Source organism: Mobula hypostoma, chromosome 7, assembly GCF_963921235.1.
Source record: "Mobula hypostoma chromosome 7, sMobHyp1.1, whole genome shotgun sequence".
Taxonomy (NCBI): Eukaryota; Metazoa; Chordata; class Chondrichthyes; order Myliobatiformes; family Myliobatidae; genus Mobula; species Mobula hypostoma.
Window position 1 is genome coordinate 48,153,448 of NC_086103.1, and position 26,583 is coordinate 48,180,030.

Here is a 26,583-nt window from a genome sequence, read left to right on the forward strand (position 1 = left end):
TGAAGACAGAACCAAAGTAATTATTCAATTGGTCTGCCATGTCCTTGTTCCCCATAATCAATTCACCTGTTTCTGTCTGCAGGGGACCTACATTTGTCTTTACCAGTCTTTTCCTTTTTACATATCTATAAAAGCTTTTACAGTCCATTTTTATGTTCCCTGCCAGTTTTCTCTCATAATCTTTTTTCCCCTTCCTAATTAAGCCCTTTGTCCTCCTCTGCTGAACTCTGAATTTCTCCCAGTCCTCAGGTGAGCCACTTTCTCCGGCTAATTTGTATGCTTCTTCTTTGGAATTGATACTATCCCTAATTTCTCTTGTCAGCCACGGGTGCACTACCTTCCTTGATTTATTCTTTTGCCAAACTGGGATGAACAATTGTTGTAGTTCATCCATGCAACCTTTAAATGCTTGCCATTGCATATCCACCGTCAATCCTTTAAGTGTCATTTGCCAGTCTATCTTAGCTAATTCACGTCTCATACCTTCAAAGTTACCCCTCTTTAAGTTCAGAACCTTTGTTTCTGAATTAACTATGTCACTCTCCATCTTAATGAAGAATTCCACCATATTATGGTCACTCTTACCCAAGGGGCCTCTCACGACAAGATCGCTAATTAACCCTTCCTCATTGCTCAAAACCCAGTCCAGAATAGCCTGCTCTCTAGTTTGTTCCTCGACATGTTGGTTCAAAAAACCATCCCGCATACATTCCAAGAAATCCTCTTCCTCAGCACCTTTACCAATTTGGTTCACCCAATCTACATGTAGATTGAAGTCACCCATTATAACTGCTGTTCCTTTATTGCACACATTTCTAATTTCCTGTTTAATACCATCTCCGACCTCACTACTACTGTTAGGTGGCCTGTACACAACTCCCACCAGCGTCTTCTGCCCCTTAGTGTTACGCAGCTCTACCCATATCGATTCCACATCTTCCCGGCTTATGTCCTTCCTTTCTATTGCGTTAATCTCTCCTTTAACCAGCAACGCCACCCCACCTCCCCTTCCTTCATGTCTATCCCTCCTGAATATTGAATATCCCTGAACGTTGAGCTCCCATCCCTGGTCACCCTGGAGCCATGTCTCTGTGATCCCAACTATATCATAATCATTAATAACAATCTGCACTTTCAATTCATCCACCTTATTACGAATGCTCCTTGCATTGCCACACAAAGCCTTCAGGCGCTCTTTTACAACTCTCTTAGCCCTTATACAATTATGCTGAATAGTGGCCCTTTTTAATGCTTGCCCTAGATTTGTCAGCCTGCCACTTTTACTTTTCTCCTTAGTACTTTTTGCTTCTACCCTCACTTTACACCCCTCTGTCTCTAAGCACTGGTTCCCATCCCCCTGTTGTGAACTAACCTCCTCACGCCTAGCCTCATTAATTTGATTCCCACCCCCCAACCATTCTAGTTTAAAGTCACCTCAGTAGCCCCCGCTAATCTCCCTGCCAGGATATTGGTCCCCCTAGGATTCAAGTGTAACCCGTCCTTTTTGTACAGGTCACGCCTGCGCCAAAAGAGGTCCCAATGATCTAAAAACTTGAATCCCTGCCCCCTGCTCCAATCCCTCAGCCACGCATTTATCCTCCACCTCATCGCATTCCTACTCTCACTGTTGCGTGGCACAGGCAGTAATCCCGAGATTACTACCTTTGCGGTCCTTTTTCTCAACTCCCTTCCTGGCTCCCTATATTCTCCTTTCAGGACCTCATCCCTTTTCCTGCCTATGTCATTGGTACCTATATGTACCATGACCTCTGGCTCCTCACCCTCCCACTTCAGGATATCTTGGACACGATCTACAATGGATGAAACATGAGATCTACAATCAGCTAAGGGCTAGATCAGAGGTATTTGGGTCTGGCGATCAAGTTAAATACAAAAGGTCCAGGTATGATCTCCAGAAAGCAATCTCATGTGCGAAGTGGCAATTCTGGACCAAACCTGAATAACTGCAGGATGCGCAACAGCTGTGGCAGGACTTGAATGCCATCACCTCCTACAAAATGAACCCAAAAAAGACAAGGTTTTGCTCTCAGATGAGCTCAATGCCTTTTATGTTCGCTTTGACTATCAAAGCATGGAGGCACCTTCATAAACTCCCACAGAGACACAAGTGACCCAGTGATTTCAGTTTCTGACGCTTATGTGAGAGCCTCCTTCAGATGCTAAACCTACAGAAAGCATCCAGCCCAGAAGGGGAACCTGGCTATTTGTATTTGCATTATTTGTTTTTTTTTGCACACTGGTGTTTGTCCTCTCTGTTGAGTGTGGTCTATCATTGATTCTATTGTGTTTCTTGTATTTACTGGGATTGCCTGCAAGAAAATGAATCTCAGGGTTGTATATGGTGACATGTGTATGTTGATAATAAATTTACTTTGAACTTTTACTACTTAGAAGAAATGGACATAATGGTAAAGGAGGATGGTTAGCCCTCATCATAAAGGATAAGATAAAGACAGTAGAAAGGAAGGATCTTTGAGTGAAAAACCATGAAGAATTAGTTTGCGATGTCAGTAGCAAAAACAAACATATGATACTACTAGGAGTTGTCCATTGGTCTACAAACAGCAGTGATACTATAGGACAGCAAGCAAAAAAATTAAGAAGCACATATAACAAGTTAATACAACTGTGGGGGGTTTTGATCTGCATATTGACTGGCAAATGACTAACAGTAAGCATGGAGGAAACAAAATAATGGCATGTGTAAGTGGTAGTTTTTCCAGATCAGAATGTAAAGTGGGGGAACTAAGGAAGAATCTACTAATCTAGAAAGGGCCAATAATAATCCAGTAGCTAAAGAGCTGTTAGGGAAGACCCGTCATAACACAACAAATTCTTAAAAATGTAAATATTATTTCAATCCAAGCAAATTAGGGCTTTAAAATCTAAACAGCACACACAAAATGCTGGAGGACCTCAGGTCAGGCAGCATCTACGGAAAAGAGTACAGTCAATGTTTCAGGCAGAGACCCTGCTTAAAATCTAAAGAAAGCTAACTATGGTGGCACGAGGCTAGAGTTGGTTAAGGTAAATTGTGAAACTATTAAAAAAAAATCACGTCACAGTTAACAAATATAGATATATCCCCAAATCCCCATAAAAAGAACAGCTATCACCAAAAGTTAGATAGTAACATAGCAAAGGAAAAGACTTATAATGTTGTTAAACAAGAACAGCAAGCCTAAGAATTGGAAAATTTCAGGATATCAATGAGGAAAAGTAGAGTACATTAAGAATGTAAAAGACCAAAAACATTTTATAGAATGTAAAAGGAAAAGATTAGTAATAAAAGTTATGTGGATCAATTACAGTCCAAGATGGGAGAAAATTTATTGAAAGGAGGAATATTGAAGGAGACTATTAAGATCTGGCTGGAGGGCGCTGACTCTGCTCTTCAACACCAATTCCAGCACACAGACTGGAGCGTGTTTGCTGCCCCATGCCACCACAGACTCTCAGATTAACATTGATTTATATACTAACTCTGTCCTTGAGCACATCAACAAGTGTGTAGATAGAGTGACAGCATAAAAACAAATAACAGTTTTCCCCAATCAGAAACCATGGATGAACAGAGAAGTTCGCCTCCTGCTCAAAGCCAGAGATTCAGCCTTTAGGTTTGGAGACCAGGAGGCTTACAGCTCAGCCAGGGACAACCTGAGGCGGGGAATTTCTCAGGCTAAATACATTTACAAACAGAGAATTGAGGATCATTTCAACTCCTCGGACCCCCGGTGCATGTGGCATGGCATACAGGTCATTACAGACTTCAAACCACCTAGTACTGTGCCCCCTTCTAGCTCTGCTTCCCTCCCTAATGAGCTCAAATACTTCTGCGCTTGCTTTGACCGAGAGAACAAGGAGGTCACCCTCAAAGCGGATCTCCCACCTGGTGAACTGCCTCTCACCTTCCACCTCCGATGTTTGCGCCACCCTGAGCAGGCTGAATGTACGGAAGGCAGCTGGTTGGGATGGAATACCTGGCCGTGTGCTCAGAGTTTGTGCAGGGCAGTTGGCCGGGGTCTTCACGGACATTCTTAATCTGTCCCTGGCCCAGGCAGTTGTCCCCACAAGCTTCAAGATCGCTACCATCATGCCAGTGTCAAAGCATTCCACTGCCACGGGCCTGAATGACTTCCGTCGAGTTGCACTCACCCCCATCATTGCAAAGTGCTTTGAGAGACTGGTTCTATCACATCTGAAATCCCGTCTGCCCACTACCCTGGACCCCCATCAATTTGCCTATCGTACCAACAGGTCAACAGAGGACACCATCTCCACGGCACTTCACTCTGCCCTGACCCACCTGGACAGCCCCAACTTTTACATCAGAATGCCGTTCATTGAGTTTAGTTCAGCATTCAGAACTGTGATCCCCTCCAAACTGATCGCCAAACTTCGCTAGCTTGGTATCAGCTCATCCCTCTGCAATTGGACTTTGGACTTTCTGACTAACAGACCCCAATTAGTAAAGTTAGACAACCTCTCCTCCTCCACTCTCACCCTGAACACCAGCGTGCCTCATGGCTGTGTGCTGAGCTCTCTCCTGTACTCCCTTTTCACCTATGACTGCATTCCTGTGCATGGTTCTAACTCCATAATCAAGTTCGCAGACGACACCACGGTGGTTGGCCTGATCAGAGGGGATGACGAGACACCCTACAGGGGCGAGGTCCAGCACCTGGCCATGTGGTGTGCCGACAACAACCTTGCCCTTAACACCCAGAAGACCAAGGAGATCATTGTGGACTTCAAGCATGCTAGGAGCCACACTCACGTCCCCATCTACATCAACAGAGTTGTAGTGGAGCATGTATCAAGCTTCAAATTCCTTGGTGTCCACATTTCCGAAGATCCCACCTGGTCCCTGAACACCTCCATCCTGATTAAAAAGGAGCAATAGCGCCTTATTTTCTGCTGAGCACCAAGAAAGCTCACCTCTGTCCCAGGATACTGACAGACTTTTACCAGTGTACCATTGAGAGCATACTCACCAACTGCATCTCAGTGTGGTATGGCAATTGTCCCGTATCAGACTGCAAAGCACTCCAGTGTGTGGTGAAAACTGCCCAGCGGATTATCAGCACCCAATTGCCCACCATTGAGCGCATCTACCATAAACGCTGCCTGGGCAGGGCGAAAAGCATTATCAAGGGTGCACCTCACCCTAACCATGGACTTTTTACTCTCCTCCCATCCGGTAGGTGCTACAGAAGCCTCCACTCCCGCACCAGCAGGCACAGGAACAGCTTCTTCCCTGAGGCTGTGACCCTACTGAACCTCTCATCACAGTGCTAAGCAGTATTGCACCCATATTGTACTGTCTCAGTACTTTTATATTTGTGTGCTGTAGCACTTTTTATTCACAGTTATTTTGTAAATAACACTATTCTTTGCATTTCTGGTCAGATGCTAACTGAATTTCATTGGCTTTGTATCTGTACTCGGCACAATGACAATAAAGTTGAATCTAATCTAGCCCAATCTAATTAGGAAATGACAGTGTTTGCCTTCATGGCAGTCATGACAGAAACCCATTAATTGTTTTGAGCAACAGGACTAGACTGAAGAGGGTTGCAAAAGTAGTTAGCATTAGAAAAAAAATTGTGAAAATTAATGGGTCTCTGAAAGCTGATAAATCTCAATGCTTTGAAAAAGAATTGGGTTTTAGAGACAGTTGCACCTTTTATTTTCCAACATTTATAAAATTCTAGAACAGTGATCATAGATTAGAAGGTAGCAAATGGAAATTCAGTTAACGAGGGAAGAAAAACAAGTACAGTACACTTATCCCAACATTAGTAGCAGAGAAGATGTTAGAATTATGCTATTAAAGGGATGGGGTAAATAGCAAAGAGGACAAGAATTGGTGGACCACAGATGGATCAGAAGGAAACAGAAGGGGTGGCAGGCAAAAAAAGACAAAAATTACAGCAAGGTGGGGGTAACCTGAAATTGGGAAATTTAAGGTTTACACACTATACCTTTAGGATGGGCTCCCTACGCAGAGTGAGGTTGGTTCCTCTAGTTTGCATGAAGCTTCACCCTTGCAGTGGTAAAGATAGTTTGCTGTGGGAATGGGAACTGAAATTCTGTGCAACTGGGAGCTCATGATAGCTATAGGAGCAGAATTAAACCTATTTGGCCCATCGAGTCTGCTCTGCCATTTGATCATGGATAATGTATTTTTCTTCTTAATCCCATTCTCCCGCCTTTTCCTCATAACCGTTGACACTCTTTCTAATTAAGAACCTATGAACCTCTACTATAAATATACCCAATAAGTTAGCATCCACAGACATCTGTGGCATTGAATTCCATAGATTCACCACCCTCTGGCAAAGAAATTCCTCCTCATATCTTTTCCAGTTGGCTGCTGCTGACAGTTCAGGTGCTCTGCAGTTTGGTTGCCTAGTCTATAACTGGTTTTGACAAATGCAGAGACAGTCATATCTAGACCATCAACTGCACTAGATAAGGTTGGAGAAAGTGCATCATGTGGAAGGGATGTTAAAGTCCCTGAATGGTGGTGAGGGAAGTGTATGAACAAGCCCTGCACCTCCTATAGCTGCAGAGCAACATGCCAGGGTGTGGGAAGGGGGAGGGGGATGTATAGTTAGTGGCTGGATTTTGATGGAGCTAGCAGAATGATATGCTGGATGTGGAGATTTTACAATGAGGATTAGGAATTCAATCTATATCCCTGTTGTGTTTGGAGGAAGGTGGGTTGAAAGCAGAAGTCCAAGAAATGAAGGAATTAAAAGAGGGCTTTGTCAACCACAGTAGATGGGAAGCAACATTTTAAATGTCCTGGAATTGAAAATTATTTAATTTTTCACCTCTTTGCTGGGAGCATGGCATTTCTTTCAAAAATAGAAAAAAGAGATCAGAAGATATTCGTGCTGCCAAGAAACCTTGATGCACTACACCTCAAAATCAATGATCAAGTACAGCAAGCATTTAGGAAGAGTGATTCCATGGAAGGGATTGCCCTATGAGGAAAAATTAAGCAGATTTGAGTTGAGTAGAATGTGAGACAATCTCACTAAAATATTCATAGTTCTTACGGACAGAGTAGATGCAGGGATGATTCTGCCCCTGCTTTGATGTCCAAAGACAGAAGCCACCATCTCAATATGTAGGGTGCTGACTGTTCAGGGAACATGACAAATTTCTCCAGTCACGAGTGAGGCAAATCATTAGAATCCTACATTCAATACAGCTGAGGATCTTGGCTGCTGTGCATATTTGAAACAGATCAACTCAATCATTAAGGGGAATTACATTTACCCAGTTGGTTGACACTAGGATAGGCTAATCGTGATTTTATTGAATGCAGAGAAATGCAAGGGATTGAATTCACTACACCTTCTCTGTTTCTATTTTCTCATTTGTAAATTTCATAGAGAGGGGGACAAGAAAAGACACTTAACGTGGTTGTGTTTAATTGTTTTAGAATAGATAGGGGTGGGCGGGGGAGTTGCACTATTAATCAGGGACAACATCACACCTGCACTCAGAAGAAAGATAACAGAAGGCTCATCCATTGAGCCCATATGGGTAGAAGTCAAAAATAAGAAAGATGCAGTCACTCTGATGGGATTATACTACAGACCCTTCAATAGCCACTGGATCTTTGAGGAACAGGTATGCAGAGAGATTAGGGAAAGATGTAAAAACAACACAGGTTGTTGTAGTGGGGAACTTCACCTTCCCTAATAAAGCCGGGAATCTTCTGAGTGTAACAGATTTGGATGGGGAAGTGGTGCAGTCAGGAGGGGCTATTAGACCTAGTGTTGAGTAATGAGCTAGGGTATATTTTTCCCTAGGGTTGAAATGTCTAATAACAGGGCATGCATTTAAGGTGAGAGGAGGCATGTGATGGGTGGTGGCAGGGGTGCAGTGCTAGCTGGAGTGCATCCGGCACCTCTTTAAGAAAAAAACCAAAATAAACAAGCTAATTAATTAGGTGCCGCCCAGGGTGATTTGAGTATCTCAGAAACTGCTGATCTCCCGGGATTTTTACGCACAACAGACTCTGGAGTTTACAAAGAAAGGTGCCAAAAACAAAAAAAAATCCAGCGAGTGGATTTAACAAGATGTTTTCACTCACAGAACAGCCACTCACTGGATTTTGTTTTTTGTTTCTGGCACCATTCTTTGTAAACTCCAGAGTCTGTTGTGCGTAAAAATCCCGGGAGATCAGCAGTTTCTGAGATACCCAAATCACCCTGGGCGGCACCTAATTAATTAATTTGTTTGTTTCAGCTTTTTTCTTAAAGAGGTACCAGACGCGCTCCAGCTAGCCACTGCACCCCTGGGCAGTGGGTTCCTGGTGTGGTAGTGGATGTAAATATGATAGGGGCAGTCAAGAGGCTCTTAGATAGGCAGATGAATGTACAAGAAATGGAAAGATATGGACATTGTGTAGGCAGAAGGTAAAAGTTTAGTAGGGGATTTGATTACTAATTTAATTAGTTTAACAGCATAACAATGTGGGCTGAAGTGCCTGTTCCTGTGCTATACTGTTAGATAATCTACATTCTAAAATTACAGATTACAGTTTTTGCAGGTTTTACTTCAATGTCAACTGCATTTCAGTCTACCCGTTTCAACTACTTGTTCATCTTTAACCAGATTTTAATGTACCAATGTTAACTAGCATCAAGTGCAATGACATTATAGCATGCTCCATGGCATAGAAAAAATCTTATTAAATATGATGTACATTCTGTTATATGCAATTGTAGGCAATTGAAGCATGTTACTTATTACCCTCTGTCTGTACCTTTGTTCTTCTTAACTATGTTCCTATCGGTCTTATCTTTTGCAGCTGTGCCTCTTTCTTTATCCCACTTTTCTATCTTTTACAGAACCACCCTCCCTCGTCATCTGTCTACTTATTCTCCAATCACGCCTTTCATTGTGCATATTGTCATTCATATTTGGCATGACCTTGCCAGCTCTTGTACTCTGCTCCATTTTCCTTCAAGAGGAACTTGTTCCAGATATTTGCTTGCCACTTTTTAAAAATATCTTAGTAATTTAACAATGCTACTCAGAAAGGAACAAGGGAATCAATCATGTTTGCCTCCCTTGGGCACTAACATGCTCAGTATATTAAAAAAAAAGTATCACTGAAATACCAGAGCAGCAGCAGCAATAACAATAAAAACACAGAAGGTAGTTAACAATCAAAGCACAAGATTCTGGAAGTCCAAGTTTAAGTCACACTCGAAGAATTCCACATCATTATTTTTAAGAAAGCTCATCATATTTTTGTATATCTCTATTGGATTAAAGCTTTATTCTCCTGAGAATAAGGTCCTAACCTATTCAACCTTCCCCTATAACTCAAGTCCTCAAGTTTTAGCAACATCCTTGTAAATTTTCTCTGTACTCTTTCAATGATATTGATATCTTTCCTGTAGTTAGGTGGAAAGGGAGAACTTCACACAATGCTCCAAATTTGGCCTCACTAATGTATTGAACAACTTCAACATAACATCCCAACTCCTGTACTCAGATTTATGACCCTATCTACCAGTTTGGGCAAACTAGAGGTTATAGCTTTAGGGTGAAGGATGAAATATTTAAAGGAATTCTGAGGGGAAACTTCACTCAGAGGATTGCATGAGTGTGGAATGAGCAGTCAGCTGAAGTGGTAGATGCAGGTTCAATTGTTACATTTAAGAGAAATTTGGATCACTATGTAGATGTTAGAGATATGGTGGGATATGGTCCAGGGGTGCAGATAGATCTATGCTCTCTTCAAACATTTTCAGGTCCCAAGATCAACAAATGCCTTCTTTTCAGGCTTTCCTGCCTTTCAAGATAGCCAAGCAAACACTCAGTTAAAGAGGGCAACTAATTTGTTTGTCACTATGTGCTATGTCCTGTGACATAGGCGATCAAGATCTTTCCATGACTATGATTGCTCCTGGCAAACTTTTCTACAGAAATGATTTGCCATTGCCGCCTTCTGGGCAGTGTCTTTACAAGACAGGTGGCCCCAGCCATTACCAATACTCTTAAGAGATTTCCTGCCTGGCGTTGAGGTCACATAACCAGGATTTGTGCTATGCACTAGCCACTAGATGACCATCTGTTCCTAGAGAAGAATTTTATGCTGGCCTAGACAACAGTATCCATAGCCCATGAAATTATGATATTTTACTTTACTTAGGTGTTAGGTAAATTGAAGGGATTGAAGGCAGATAAATCCCCAGGGCCAGATGGTCTGCATCCCAGAGTGCTTAAGGAAGTGGCCCAAGAAATAGTGGATGCATTAGTGATAATTTTTCAAAACTCGTTAGATTCTGGACTAGTTCCTGAGGATTGGAGGGTGGCTAATGTAACCCCACTTTTTAAAAAAGGAGGGAGAGAGAAACCGGGGAATTATAGGCCGGTTAGCCTAACGTCGGTGGTGGGGAAACTGCTGGAGTCAGTTATCAAGGATGTGATAACAGCACATTTGGAAAGCGGTGAAATGATCGGACAAGGTCAGCATGGATTTGTGAAAGGAAAATCATGTCTGACGAATCTCATAGAATTTTTTGAGGATGTAACTAGTAGAGTGGATAGGGGAGAACCAGTGGATGTGGTATATTTGGATTTTCAAAAGGCTTTTGACAAGGTCCCACATAGGAGATTAGTGTGCAAACTTAAAGCACACGGTATTGGGGGTAAGGTATTGGTGTGGGTGGAGAATTGGTTAGCAGACAGGAAGCAAAGAGTGGGAATAAACGGGACCTTTTCAGAATGGCAGGCGGTGACTAGTGGGGTACCGCAAGGCTCAGTGCTGGGACCCCAGTTGTTTACAATATATATTAATGACTTGGATGAGGGAATTAAATGCAGCATCTCCAAGTTTGCGGATGACACGAAGCTGGGTGGCAGTGTTAGCAGTGAGGAGGATGCTAAGAGGATGCAGGGTGACTTGGATAGGTTGGGTGAGTGGGCAAACTCATGGCAGATGCAATTTAATGTGGATAAATGTGAAGTTATCCACTTTGGTGGCAAAAATAGGAAAACAGATTATTATCTGAATGGTGGCCGATTAGGAAAAGGGGAGGTGCAACGAGACCTGGGTGTCATTATACACCAGTCATTGAAAGTGGGCATGCAGGTACAGCAGGCGGTGAAAAAGGCGAACGGTATGCTGGCATTTATAGCGAGAGGATTCGAGTACAGGAGCAGGGAGGTACTACTGCAGTTGTACAAGGCCTTGGTGAGACCACACCTGGAGTATTGTGTGCAGTTTTGGTCCCCTAATCTGAGGAAAGACATCTTTGCCATAGAGGGAGTACAAAGAAGGTTCACCAAATTGATTCCTGGGATGGCAGGTCTTTCATATGAAGAAAGACTGGATGAACTGGGCTTGTACTCGTTGGAATTTAGAAGATTGAGGGGGGATCTGATTGAAACGTATAAGATCCTAAAGGGATTGGACAGGCTAGATGCAGGAAGATTGTTCCCGATGTTGGGGAGGTCTAGAACGAGGGGTCACAGTTTGAGGATAGAGGGGAAGCCTTTTAGGACCGAGGTTAGGAAAAACTTCTTCACACAGAGAGTGGTGAATCTGTGGAATTCTCTGCCACAGCAAACTGTTGAGGCCAGTTCATTAGCTATGTTTAAAAGGAAGTTAGATATGGCCCTTGTGGCTACAGGGGTCAGGGGGTATGGAGGGAAGGCTGGGTTCTGAGTTGGATGATCAGCCATGATCATAATAAATGGCGGTGCAGGCTCGAAGGGCCGAATGGCCTACTCCTGCACCTATTTTCTATGTTTCTATGTTATCTACCTGCACTGCATGCTCTGTAGCTGTTACATTTTATTCTGTATTCTATTTTTTTCCACCATGTACTACCTCAATGCACTGTGTAATGAATTGATCTATATGAACAGTATGCATGACAAGCTTTTCACTATACCCTGGTATATGTGAAATAGAAACATAGAAAATAGGTGCAGGAGTAGGCCATTCGGCCCTTTGAGCCTGCACCACCATTTATTATGATCATGGCTGATCATCCAACTCAGAACCCCGCCTCAGCCTTCCCTCCATACCCCCTGACCCCTGTAGCCACAAGGGCCATATCTAACTCCCTCTTAAACATAGCCAATGAACTGGCCTCAACAGTTTCCTGTGGCAGAGAATTCCACAGATTCACCACTCTCTGTGTGAAGAAGTTTTTCCTAATCTCAGTCCTAAAAGGCTTCCCCTCTATCCTCAAACTGTGACCCCTCGTTCTGGACTTCCCCAACATCGGGAACAATCTTCCTGCATCTAGCCTGTCCAATCCCTTTAGGATCTTATACGTTTCAATCAGATCCCCCCTCAATCTTCTAAATTCCAACGAGTACAAGCCCAGTTCATTCAGTCTTTCTTCATATGAAAGTCCTGCCATCCCAGGAATCAATCTGGTGAACCTTCTTTGTACTCCCTCTATGGCAAAGATGCCTTTCCTCAGATTAGGGGACCAAAACTTCACACAATACTCCAGGTGTGGTCTCACCAAGGCCTTGTACAACTGCAGTAGTACCTCCCTGCTCCTGTACTCGAATCCTCTCGCTATAAATGCCAGCATACCATTCGCCTTTTTCACCGCCTGCTGTACCTGCATGCCCACTTTCAATGACTGGTGTATAATGACAGCCAGGTCTCGTTGCACCTCCCCTTTTCCTAATCAGCCACCATTCAGATAATAATCTGTTTTCCTATTTTTGCCACCAAAGTGGATAACTTCACATTTATCCACATTAAATTGCATCTGCCATGAGTTTGCCCACTCACCCAACCTATCCAAGTCACCCTGCATCCTCTTAGCATCCTCCTCACTGCTAACACTGCCACCCAGCTTCGTGTCATCCGCAAACTTGGAGATGCTGCATTTAATTCCCTCATCCAAGTCATTAATATATATTGTAAACAACTGGGGTCCCAGCACTGAGCCTTGCGGTACCCCACTAGTCACCGCCTGCCATTCTGAAAAGGTCCCGTTTATTCCCACTCTTTGCTTCCTGTCTGCTAACCAATTCTCCACCCACACCAATACCTTAATAAGAAACAAGAAACAAATTTCAATAAATGAAAAACTTCCACCTCTCCTAGAAAAAAAGTTCCCTTTGGTGTCAAGTTTTGTTTGACATTATTTTTGAAGTATTTTAGGATAATTTATTGCATTAATGGAACTTCACAAAAATGCAAGTCATCATTACAAAGTTTAATTTGGAGAATCGCAGGATAACTGCGATCTTATGCAAGTGATTTAATTTAAACAAACAGAATGATCAATAATCTAGTGGTTAATGAAAGCCAAAAATGAATACATTAGGTCAAAATCCCTCACTCCCACTGTCATAACAGTTAATTATAAGTAAACTATTTAGGTTCTGTATACAAGCAAATTAAACCAACAATTCAGACAAAGCAAAACCGGGAAGCACAAGTGCTAAGGACACTTCTGCACCAGGTTAATGCCTTTTAAGCACACTTTGAGAGGGAGAATTAAATACTCATACATGAGCTCCCACAGCTTTGAGACTTCAGTCTCCAAGGCCAATGGCAGAGCATCCTTCAAGAGAGGCCCCAGGTAGCATACCAGGCCAAGTGCAAACCATCTGTCTGGCATATTCACATTTCTAACCTCTCCATTCTGTCATCTAAGTTTCCCACCTGCTTCAAAAGAATATCTATATTTCCAGTGCTCAAGAGGAGCACGGCAACCTGCTTCAATCACTACCATTTGATTGCATTTACATCCATCATACTGACGGTTGGTTATAACACAAATCAACTGATGCCTCAGATGACCTGGATCCCCTTGAATTTGCCTGTTGCCACAACAGGTCAACACAAATGCCTGCTCACTCTGTTCTGGACTATTTGGAGCACCACAACACACATCAGGCTATTGTTCAATCACCACAGATCTGTGCTTGACACAATAATTCCCTTCAAACTTATCACCAAGCTCCAAGTCAGGACATCTGTACCTCGCAATGTAAATGGATTTTGATGACCTCAATGGCAAACCACAATCAGTAAGAAAGGGGAACAATATCTTCCCCTTACTGACCAGCACCAGAGGTGCACCTCCAGTCTGCATGCTTAGCACCTTGCTCCATTCTCTTTACACCCACAATTGTATGGCTAAGCACAGCTCCAATATTCTCTCCACTACACTATTATTCCAGAGATGCTCTGCACCAAGCTAACCCAGCTAGCTGTACCCTGCAGTATCTACAGTGGATTATAAATAGGAAGGAAGCAGTATGCAAGGCAAGTTTTTACTCATCTGATCAAATGTCTATAAGCACAGGTTCTCACCAGGGCTGTATTCTTTCACCCCTCCTGTTCTCACTTTATACAAATAACTGTACCTCCACAGACAAATCCATTAAAATCCTAAAGTTCGCAGATAACATGACTGTAGTTGGTCTCATCCCTAATAACGATGTGACCTACTAAATCAAACGGAGGTAGACTGCCTTGCAACATGGTGTGCTTGTAAGAACTTAGAGCTTAATGCTTATCAAAACATTAATGGAAATAAATATTGACTTCCAGCAACAACCTCCTACCTGCACCCCCCACCACCCTCAGAAATTATTGGTCAAGCTGTTTCTATTGTTGAGTCATTCAAATTCCTGGGAGCTACCTTTATCAATACATTGAAGTGGGACAAGCATGTTACGCTCATCACAAAGAAATCCCAGCAGAGATTGTCCTTCTTACGGCAGCCTAAGAAACTTAACATCTCAGGGCATATCCTAAAGAACTTTAACTCAGCTATCATTGAGAGTGTTGTGACCACCTCTATTACCATTTGGTTTCCCGCTGCCTCCTCCGTCTCCATGTCCAGGTTGCAGTGAGTGGTCCAGGCAGCAGAGAAGATCACTGACAGTCAGCTACTGACATTAAAGGATTTGTTCATTGCCAGAGTTAAGAAAACAGCTGAAAAAAATATTGTTTCTCCACCCACACTAGCAGTTACCTATTCACCAAAATGCAATCAGGGAGATGTTACAATTCCATCACCACCCGGACTACACGTCATCTCCAAAGCTTTCCTGTAGCTATCCAGCTTCTCAACAAAGTGCACCCAGGTGTTATACCCTAACTGCCCCCACACAACATCTGTTAAATGGTCCTTCCTCCTCCCCTTGTTTTGTTGATAATGATTGAGTTTGTTCATGAGGCCACATTTAAGTTGATCATTGACACTTGCACATATGGCTGTTTTGCTAATTGTTGATTGCTCATGGCTGCTGCATTGTAAATTTTTGGTTGCTATTGTGTTGTCTGTTAAGGTATTATCCTGTATTTTATGCCTGGCACTGAACCACAATCAATTCTGCTATGTTTCACATATTGGCAATAAAGTGATTCTGATTTACAAATTCACCAACACCACCGCTGTTGGTCAAATCATAGGTGACAATGAATCAGTGTGCAAGAGAGAACAGAACACTTTGTTGAGTGGTACTCCAGCAAGTTCAACATCAACAAACCAAGAAGCTAATCACACAAAATGCTGGAGGAACTCAGCGGGCCAGGAAGCATCAAGGAAAAAGAGTACAGTCAATGTTTCAGGCTGAAACCCTTCGACAGGACCTTCCTGCTAATGGGTTTCGGCCCAAAACATCAACTGCACTCTTTTCCTTGATGCTGCCTGGCCTGCTGAGTTCCTCTAGTACTTTGTGTGTGTTGCTAGGATTTCCAGTACCAGCACTTTCTCTTGTTTGTCCAATAAGGTAATCATTGATTTTAGAGAGGGGAAGTCAGGGACCATGTGGTGGGTCAGAAGTGGAGAGAGTTTGCAGCTTTAAATTCCTGGTGTTAACATCTAGTACTGGAACCAGCAGGTCACTGTAATGATGAAGTTGGCATACGAACATCGCTACTTTTTTTTAAAAGAAAGTTAAGTATGTCACCAGTAATCTAACTGTACTAGTTGCTTCATGGTCTGGTATGGCAATGAACAGGGATGCAAGAGACTAAAAATAGTGGACATATCCCAATCCACCATGGCTACAGCCCTCTCCACCATTCAAACCATCTACAGGAAAGAATTGTCTCAAGAAAATGGCATCTATTATCAACGATCCTCTCCAACTGCGTCATGCACCCTTCTTGCTGCTATTGTTATTTAGTAAGTATTAAAGCCTTAAGTTCCACAACAAGAGAAGCAGGAACAGCTGCTTTCCTACAGCCATCTGGTCCTTGAACTGAACTGTACAGTGCTAAATCCTACCTCAGCAACAGAAAACAATGGACCACTTCTTGCATGGACTTGTCACTGATTGGAAAAAAAGGGAACTTAATGCAAAAGTCTTTTTCTTCACTGTCAAAACAAATATACATATTTTGTATGCAAGTTATGTTCTCTACGTGCCAATGCAGCCACTGCAAGTTTTTCCACTGGACCTTACATGTGACAATAAACGAAACTTGAAAGAAACATTTTGTAAAAAGCAGTTATTCAGGGTGTAAGCAAACCAACAAATACCAGTCTTCTTCCCGTTTCCCTTTGTATATTGGAAGTACTGCAAAATTACACATTTCTCAAAAATCAAATTTATATTTTCTTAATCTAAAAATGAATTTAAATGTAAGCTGTCATCCACAAACTATTTAGATTTTCCCAAATAATAAATCTTTTAGTTCAACAGGAGGCATTTGGTTTGGCATAATCAGAAAAAAATAATTATAATTTCAAATAATTATTCTAGATTTATTGATTTAGCAAAACAGACTTAGCCAATCCTACCTGTATTTTTTGGGACATCTGTGTAAACCATTCCTGGCTGTGGTGGTGCATTCTGCCAGCCGTACTGTGGATACCCCTGATATACAGGCTGCGCTCCTGGCGGAGGTGGGTAACTAGGGTAAGCAGCATTAATGCCTGGACCATATTGTTGTGGGTAAGGCGGATATGGACCTGCTGGGCCTGGCCCAGGGTAAGGTGGTGGGTTCTCAGTCATGTAGAATGCTAAAGTACTTCTGTGGGTTAAAAACCAAACAAGTTACTTAACAAGTTTGTATTTATGAAGTAGATCAATCTTCACATGTGATTAGCCAGTAGAGGAAGTTCTAGCTTATATATGAAATAGTGATATTTTAAATTGCTTTAGGAATCCAAATTTCTAAACTCTGATGGGTGTGGGTGCTGGTGGTGATCAGCTCAACTCTGGTTGCTACAAATTCTGCCTGACATTCATCATAATTTCCAGACTTTTCCTCAGGAAACACATTGGTTAATTTCTCTATTGTTTTCTACCTAGATCTTGCCTTGTTTGGAGCCAAGGTCAGGTATCCAGGTTCAGATTACTGAATCCCTCAATGCTTCTTACTCCAGGCCTCCAATAGGAGTGCCTGAAAATAATTGCCACTAAAGAAAAACAAAACTGTTGGATTAAGTTAATGTCAATAATGGCATGAAGTACTTTATCGTTAATGCAGAATTTAATCAATTGACCTAATTCATTCACTTTCCTGCCATAAACAGCTGGGGGAGGGGAAGGATTGCAGAGGAGAGAAAGTAGTATATGTAGGGAGACACCACGATACGACATAAAATGTTACGAACGCAATGAAACAGGACCATGTCGGTATTTAAAAGTGTGACTATTATATAAATACAAAGTCAAAAACAATTTCTACAAGGGCACAAACGTGAATCAGGTCAAACTACGGGGAGATTGCCAGTTGAAAGCAGTTGAAAGTTTTTAAAATAAGTATTCTCGATCGATTCTAAACGTTGTACATTTAGTTTGTAAACAGCCTGATAATGTAAGGGTCGGAAACATTACGAGTCATATAAGGAAAGGGTAAAGAGACAAATACCATTAATGTTAAAATATACTCTCCCAACCCAACAACTAAAATCGTTACAAGCAACACACATCAAAGTTGCTGGTGAACGCAGCAGGCCAGGCAGCATCTCTAGGAAGAGGTACAGTCGACCTTCCAGGCCGAGACCCGAGACCCGTCTCGGCTTGAAACGTCGACTGCACCTCTTCCTAGAGATGCTGCCTGGCCTGCTGCGTTCACCAGCAACTTTGATGTGTGTTGCTTGAATTTCCAGCATCTGCAGAATTCCTGTTGTTTGCGACTAAAATCGTTGTTATATGTGGTGCGTTCTTCGACATGGGTCACAAATCAAACAGATTATTTGAAAAACATCCTTCAAGCTGCTGAATCATCATTACAAATACACACAATTAGTAACCGTAATGTATCACAAGAAAACAAGCCGAACAGATTTACGTCATTATGATTTTTAACCTCAGGAAAACTGAACGGATAATCAATACGGCAAAAATCAATAGGTCACATATAAAAATATGACTCGATCTAACAATTGATGGAAAAATCATAGGCATGAGCCAAATGGGTAAAACTTGCCTTAAGCATCCAAAACGGTATATTTGAAATTAATAAACAACATACGAGAGAAACGGGTCTATGTTTCGTAATAAAACTAAGCAAACAACTGCAATATTAATCACCAAGATTTTCTGAGGGATGCAGTGGTTATTCTCTCTTCCCCAAAGACAGTAGCAGCCCAGCCTCGGCTCACCTGCCCGCCTTGTCTCCAATGCACCTATACTCCGCTCTCGGCTCAGCGACTCACTCACTCAGTCCCACTGACGTAATACCGCAAGGCCGAGCCACATGACCAAACCTGCTGCCAGGCGCAGCGCGCATGCGCCTGGGGCGAGGATGCTGTCGTCGTTAATTTTCCGCTGGATCTCGCGACTGACGCAGCTGCTATTTAAAAGCGGGGCGGTCGCCCCCCCCCCACACCCGGAAATAGCCGCGCGGATGCGGAGAGGCAGTTGGGATCGAGTCCGAGTTGAGGAATGATTAAAGGCCTGGGGTGGACGTGTCCGCCTTTGACAAGATTGCAAAATCTGAGACTTCCCCCAGATCAGGCCAATTCCACCATTAAAAACGCGGATAGAAAATGATGTCAGACCTTTTCTGAACACACAGATAGCAATTTATTTCAAAAGGGGGTTTCCTACCTCCGTCGACAGGAGGAATGTGCTATTTCCTGCACCGTTCTACTCTAGATGCAGGTGCTTGTTTACTTTTCAATAAAAGCTGCATTGCAGGATAAATGGTTTAATCGGGGTTAGATTCCACCTTCTTGCTGATGACTCAGAAGTGAGGTAGAGCCAGCGCAGGCACTATCACAAATCTGATTATTACTGTGATTGTGCCTGCGATATTTCCCGGTAGGATTTGTTAATGCAGTTTAATGCAGTACCAGCTTGGTTCTTGTCAGAACGCTATTTATACAGAGGGTGTGTGTATATATAATTATATTAACGCTTCACATCCAGCAAATGTTGCTGCTTAAGGTTTAAGAAAATTGTCAAAATAATGAACATCAAATAAGGGCAAATCATACTTTAATTTGAAATTTGTCTTGAAGTTATGAAAGTGAAGAAATCGGGAAGTCTTAATAATGTTTATGAGTTTTAATAAGTGTAAGCATTGGATTGAAATAATACAAAAGACAGTTTACATATGTTCATAGTTGTCTTTATTTTTATCACATAAATTAAACTTTCTATTCCAGATAAATTCTTTAGGTCATTTAGACTGATCCAAAGCTTTGACCCAGATTATTGTTTTGCAGCAGCAACCTGCAGTACTGATGCTTAGATTTCCATCGATGGGAAACTCCTGGAAATATGCCATGTGCAAAAAAACACAACTCTGCTCCTACCTGTACTGTGCCTGCAGGCTGTCAATGTGAAATGGCCAATTAAGCAAAAATTTGAACAGCCTCTATCATCATGAATTACATCCCGAATTGAAAAAAATGTAAATCCTATTATTTGTGTAGAGAGGTGTTCAGAAATGAATAGCCTACAACCCTGCCAAGTTAACATCAACTATAAGATAATTAGAATCAGAAACAAAGTAACTGAACAGTTGGATCATTCTCAATTCTAATAAAACGCCTGTTTGCCTCATATACAAGAACACAATATAGTTGATTAATTGTTCTATACATATATACATTTTCACACAATTTGAAACATATGGTTTGAGTAAACTTTTAGACAAGATGGTATAGGAGCAGAATTAGGCTATTCAGCCCGTTGAGTCTGCTCAGCCATTCAGTCATGGCTGATTTTGTTTTCAACTCCATTCCCCTGCCTTCTCCTTATAACCCGTAACCCCTTACAATGAAGAACCTAACAATCTCTGCCTGAAATATACCCAATGTCTTGGCCTCCATATCCCTCTATGGCAATAGATTCCACAAATTCACCACCTGCTGGCTGAAGAAGCCTCTCCTCATATCAGTTTTAAAGGGACATTCCTTTATTCTCAGGTTATGCCCTTGGATCTGACAGTGTATTGCTAATGGAAACATCTTCTCCACATCCACTCTATCCATGCCTTTCAGTATTCGGTAGTTTTCTTATTGAATGAGGAACATTGTGAACTCCACTGAGAATAGGTCCAGAGACATACTCCTCATACGTTCAGCTTCTGATTCTGAAGGGAAGCTGTTAACAATATTGAGATGCTTATGGCATTAGGCAATGCAGATTGATGCCTGTAATGCACAGAAAAGCCGCAGGCTGTTATTTTCGACTGGCTCACATTATTTGAAGATGCTAAGTACACATAAAGCAGCTATTATTGGTGACATTCAACAGCTAGATTTCCATCTGGTGTAATATATTTCCTGACCAAAATTACTGTTGAACACATAATGGATACAAATACAATAATGCAGTTGCTTGGGTTGAAATGTGTGGTGTTAGACTGTAATTCAGACAATTAGTTCAAGATCCAAGACTGCTACATCCTATACAATTCATACATCTCACATATTCTACTATTGACTGATTTTGTATTTCTATGAAAGCTCGTAAAATGTGCTCCTGTATTATTTTTCCATAACCTTCCCCAACAAACTGTCCAAAATAATAAGGTAAAATTTTTATATAATTAATTACATTAATTTGTCAGTACTAAAATTAAGTGTTTAGAATCTGGCAAATGTGTAGAATGACAGGGCAAAATTGTTGTTATGGATAAGCTGGGCAGAATACAGTACAGTATCTTATTTCTGTGTTGCACAACTCTATGACTCTAGTGAAGATTCTATGATTACTTCTTCAATACTCCAATGAGTATTCGGCCAAATCACTCAAGTTTTCTTTGAACATCAATCCCTTCATCAATGAATCAATGTAGAGCACCTTCTCTGTACTCACCGGTAGCGTAGCGATTAGCACTTTTTTTTAGGCATCTGTTAGTCTCGTGAGACCATGGATTTGCGCCTTGCAAGGTTTCCAGGGAGCAGGCCTGGGCAAGGTTGTATGGAAGACTGGCAGTTGCCCATGCTGCAAGTCTCCCCTCTCCACGCCACCGATATTGTCCAAGGGAAGGGCATTAGAACCCATACAGCTTGGCGCCAGTGTCGTCACAGAGCAATGTGTGGTTAAGTGCCTTGCTCAAGGACACAACACGCTGCCTCAGCCAAGGCTCGAACTAGCAACCTTCAGATTACTAGACGAATGCCTTAACCACGTGGCCACGTGCTAACACTAGGCTTTACAGTACCAATGACGTGGGTTCAATTTCCTCTGCTATCTGTACGGAGTTTGTACTTTCTCCCCGTGACTGGTGGGCTTCTTCTGGGTGCTCCAGTTTTCTTCCATAGTCCAAAGAGTTACTGGTTGGAAAGTTCATTGGCCATTGTAAATGTTCCTGTGATTAATTGAGGATTAAATCATGGGATTGCTGAGCAGAGTAACTCAAGGGGCCAGAAGGGCCGTTCCATGCAGTATCTCAATAAATAGATAAATAAATAAATATTAAACTATATCATTGTTTTGAAAGCTTCTGCTTATATTATCCTCATAAACTAACAGAAAATTAATGGCTGCTTGTTTAAGTATGAGTATTTTACTGCTTGTCTTGCCCTCTTTCTTTGATTGAACGTTGCTTTAGCAATTGAATACGGTTATCTACACTCTTCCCTATGATGGTTATAACATTATATGATGGTAGGATTAGTCTTCAGTTGGACTTTCAATTTCTTACAGTTCTTATGCAATGAAAGGGCACTGAAAGTCCAAAGGTATGTTTGGCCTTTGTACCTTATCTTCCTGAAGGAGTGGCAAGTAATTAATTGTGTCTGTGCCTTGTCTTGTGCAATGGTAGATATATACATATATATAATATATAATATACATAATATATTATACATATATTTTAATGGCTCCTGAATGCTATCAGCTGTGGTGACAATATGAAAAGAATTTGAATCCTCCACCTGTGCAATTTTGTTCATTGATTTTGCAAGAGGTTTAAAAAGATGGTGTTCAACTTTGTTTCTATGGCATCTCCTGCTATAGCAATTCTGACAATTCATCGGAAAAAAACTTATTATCCTACTTTCAATATGCAGTATTTTCAAAGCAACCCACCTCAAACACTTTTTCAAGTAATTGGATAAAAGGTTCCTACAGCTCTTTTAGCTGGATTTAGCTGAATGGAAACAATTCAAGCAATGCTGCATTGCCCAATTCTCACCAAGCATGCTGCAGGTTAGGAAAAATTGCAGACAGCATGAAAAAATTCAGAGGATGACTAGAAATGAACAGGCCCAGCACTAATTTGGTTTGTGTTGTAAAATTGGGATACTAAACTGAAATGTTATAGAAATGAATTCTGTGAATGGAAAGGAAAATTAATTTTCTTTTTCAAACTAAGTTATTAATAAATTGGCAACTGCAGACATAATAATAGCAGTTAGAACTAATCTGGTGGATATGTACCAAAATATATCTACAATGATATCATAAATATTGACATTCTTTTTCTCCTATAGGCTGCATGTCAGATTCATTTTGGTCATAGTAAAATGTTTGAACTTCTTACTGAAAAATTTGTACACCTAGAAAATATATGCTAATTCAGGACTGTCAATACTGATTTTAGAGGTGTGCTAAATGGTTTAATCAGATTCTTAAGAAAATTACTAAGTCCACAGACAGAGAAAATGCAATGATATATAATAATCATACTTGTAAAAATAATAGAAAATATATAAATGTTACTATACAAGAACACTTTGTGGAGGTTAAAGCCCAAGAATCTAGATAAAGAACAGAAACCTGAAGTTTAGAGTAGTTTAATGGCTACTAGCTGAATTTGTACCAGAGTCTGCCTTATTTTCATGTGTACATATGGAATACTGTTAAGCATTCGTTGATTAGGGCTATCTAAATAAGAAACAAGTGAAAGATGTGGCAATACAGGAAAATCTTTTGTTAAAAAGGGAGAAAGGAATCACAACTTTAAGTAGTAAAATTTACAGTTATGTGAAAGATATATTGATTGGATAATCATGTGATAACATCTGCAGTCACAGAATTATTAACAGAAATACACAGAAGGAAATTGTATTTTGGCTTTCAGTATTGGTCATTTGATCACAAGAGCAAAGAAAGTTGAAATGTTGACAAAATGAGTGGGCTTGCAACTGAAATAGGTACCATATGTACAGTACAAATATGCAAAGTATTTTTAAGTTGATTCAGAGCCTGAGGATATATTAATCATGAAAGACAAAGGAAATTGAAACAATATTCATTAAAATATGGGTACTCAAATAAATGCATTTGAAATTACAAGAAGGTTTTAGAGATTAAATAATAAAAGATGATTTCTTAAACCAGTGACCTCTTGACTCAGCAGTAAGAATCCACCATACTGAGGAAATGAATTTAAATAGTTCCAGTTTTCAAAAGTGTTGTACATAAATGGAAATCTCTTCCCCTATGATAGAAAGAATTTAACTTACTAGTTTTCTTATGTATATTATCAAAAAGCTAAATAATAAGCACTGAAATAAAATTTATGGTATCTCTTCTACAATGGAATTTTTTTGGTATTAACGCTACCATTTTGTCAAAAGAGAGCTAATGCATGATTTTTGTATTATTGCAGAACTTATTTCATCAGTTCCAATACAAGAATATGAGAAAATAAGAGCTGAAATATGACACCTGACCCCTGCCATTCAAACATGATTGTGGCTGATCTCTTCTGTGCCATTCCCCATAGCCGCATTTCCCCAAAATTTCAAAAGTTTGTCTCCCTCCTGAACTGTTAATTTTGGTCCATTGCTCTCAGATACTGTCTGACCTGCTGAGTATGTCCAGAATCTTTATGTCTTCAGTGAAGAAATTGTGAGTAGAGCAGCAAGAAAATGGTGAGTGCATCAGTATGTCACTATAAGTAGTTTTAAGAAGTTGTTTGATTGTAATCCTTGTTCTCCTTGCAAAAGCATAGTACACAGCAGGGTTCGTACACAATTGACTTATTTTGTTGACCAAGCTTCATTTTTGCCAGTTTGGTAGTGAACTGAAGCCTGCCTTTGGGTTATTTGAAATAATTGGATATATTTGAAGAATAAAATGGTGATGGTTTCCATCAAGGGTCTGTAATTTTAGTAATGCATTTATCATTTGCATAGGGAGATAACAAATTGCAGTTTCATTGGTTCTGCAGAGCAGAATATTTATTCTACATTTTGAAATGTATATATAACTATAATTTGTTATTTCTTGAAGACATTTAAATTCCACATTTTTACATTTAGCTGCTAAATCATGACACAGTTGCATTTAAAGTTGTCCAAATCGCACCTCTAAAACTTCTGGAAACTTAGCAGGTAGGTCAAAAATAAGCACATGATCAAGAACAGAGAAAAAAATCAAACAGAAACTGCTGGGAACATCAAAACAGACCTTCAAATTTATTCTCTGGTTATTATATCATGATAGAAAATGATTTGGACCCCTATTGTTAATACATAGTCATAGTCATACTTTATTGATCCCGGGGGAAATTGGTTTTACATAGAAACATAGAAACATAGAAAATAGGTGCAGGAGTAGGCCATTCGGCCCTTCGAGCCTGCACCGCCATTTATTATGATCATGGCTGATCATCCAACTCAGAACCCAGCCTTCCCTCCATACCCCCTGACCCCTGTAGCCACAAGGGCCATATCTAACTTCCTTTTAAACATAGCTAATGAACTGGCCTCAACAGTTTGCTGTGGCAGAGAATTCCACAGATTCACCACTCTCTGTGTGAAGAAGTTTTTCCTAACCTCGGTCCTAAAAGGCTTCCCCTCTATCCTCAAACTGTGACCCCTCGTTCTAGACCTCCCCAACATCGGGAACAATCTTCCTGCATCTAGCCTGTCCAATCCCTTTAGGATCTTATACGTTTCAATCAGATCCCCCCTCAATCTTCTAAATTCCAACGAGTACAAGCCCAGTTCATCCAGTCTTTCTTCATATGAAAGACCTGCCATCCCAGGAATCAATCTGGTGAACCTTCTTTGTACTCCCTCTATGGCAAAGATGTCTTTCCTCAGATTAGGGGACCAAAACTGCACACAATACTCCAGGTGTGGTCTCACCAAGGCCTTGTACAACTGCAGTAGTACCTCCCTGCTCCTGTACTCGAATCCTCTCGCTATAAATGCCAGCATACCGTTCGCCTTTTTCACCGCCTGCTGTACCTGCATGCCCACTTTCAATGACTGGTGTATAATGACACCCAGGTCTCGTTGCACCTCCCCTTTTCCTAATCGGCCACCATTCAGATAATAATCTGTTTTCCTATTTTTGCCACCAAAGTGGATAACTTCACATTTATCCACATTAAATTGCATCTGCCATGAGTTTGCCCACTCACCCAACCTATCCAAGTCACCCTGCATCCTCTTAGCATCCTCCTCACTGCTAACACTGCCACCCAGCTTCGTGTCATCCGCAAACTTGGAGATGCTGCATTTAATTCCCTCATCCAAGTCATTAATATATATTGTAAACAACTGGGGTCCCAGCACTGAGCCTTGCGGTACCCCACTAGTCACCGCCTGCCATTCTGAAAAGGTCCCGTTTATTCCCACTCTTTGCTTCCTGTCTGCTAACCAATTCTCCACCCACACCAATACCTTACCCCCAATACCGTGTGCTTTAAGTTTGCACACTAATCTCCTATGTGGGACCTTGTCAAAAGCCTTTTGAAAATCCAAATATACCACATCCACTGGTTCTCCCCTATCCACTCTACTAGTTACATCCTCAAAAAATTCTATGAGATTCGTCAGACATGATTTTCCTTTCACAAATCCATGCTGACTTTGTCCGATCATTTCACCGCTTTCCAAATGTGCTGTTATCACATCCTTGATAACTGACTCCAGCAGTTTCCCCACCACCGACGTTAGGCTAACCGGCCTATAATTCCCCGGTTTCTCTCTCCCTCCTTTTTTAAAAAGTGGGGTTACATTAGCCACCCTCCAATCCTCAGGAACTAGTCCAGAATCTAACGAGTTTTGAAAAATTATCACTAATGCATCCACTATTTCTTGGGCCACTTCCTTAAGCACTCTGGGATGCAGACCATCTGGCCCTGGGGATTTATCTGCCTTCAATCCCTTCAATTTACCTAACACCACTTCCCTACTAACATGTATTTCGCTCAGTTCC

General features: G+C 41.3%; 1 pseudogene; it reads right to left on the reverse strand.

Annotated features, from left to right (window-relative positions):
- The window catches only part of LOC134349901 (uncharacterized), a 56,741-nt pseudogene that overhangs the window by 8,465 nt on the left and 21,693 nt on the right, over positions 1 to 26,583 (reverse strand).